Source organism: Pteropus alecto, unplaced genomic scaffold (assembly GCF_000325575.1).
Source record: "Pteropus alecto unplaced genomic scaffold, ASM32557v1 scaffold213, whole genome shotgun sequence".
Taxonomy (NCBI): domain Eukaryota; kingdom Metazoa; phylum Chordata; class Mammalia; order Chiroptera; family Pteropodidae; genus Pteropus; species Pteropus alecto.
This window is the reverse complement of record NW_006434829.1, coordinates 123,598-123,943: the sequence shown is the minus strand read 5'-3', so window position 1 is coordinate 123,943 and position 346 is coordinate 123,598. Positions and strand designations below refer to the sequence as shown.

The 346-nt window shown below is 70.5% G+C and overlaps 1 protein-coding gene across 1 annotated transcript in view; it reads left to right on the top strand.

Annotated features, from left to right (window-relative positions):
* Positions 1-346, top strand: part of ZNF84 (zinc finger protein 84) — a 19,633-nt gene continuing 19,287 nt past the window's right edge. Inside the window, exon 1 of the mRNA XM_025045563.1 lies at positions 1-24. The gene's annotated coding sequence lies outside the window, so the exon portion shown is untranslated. The remainder of the gene's footprint in view (positions 25-346) is intronic.

Genomic DNA, 346 nt, shown 5'->3' with positions numbered 1-346 from the left:
GCCTCCGAGGTCCGCGGCCTGGCGGTCCGTGTCGATTTTTTGCGGGTTCGGGGACTGGGGTTGATATCGAGCCGGCGGCTGGGGCGTGTGGGAAGCCGGTGGGGGAAGACACTGCGGTTCGTGTTGGGCTGCAGGTCTAGGTCTGGAGGCTTCGGCGCTTGGGCGGACGGAGAAGCCCGGGGGTTCCCGTGCTTGGGGTGCGGCGGGCACCGATGGAACCTTGGTCGGAGCGTGGGGCGACGTGGGGAACCAGAGGCCGCACGGCGCGGAGCTGAGGTCGGCCCAGAAGCCGGGGCGCCCGGGTCACGTGTTCTTTGGGGGCGTGTGGGCGCTGCTGGCACCTACG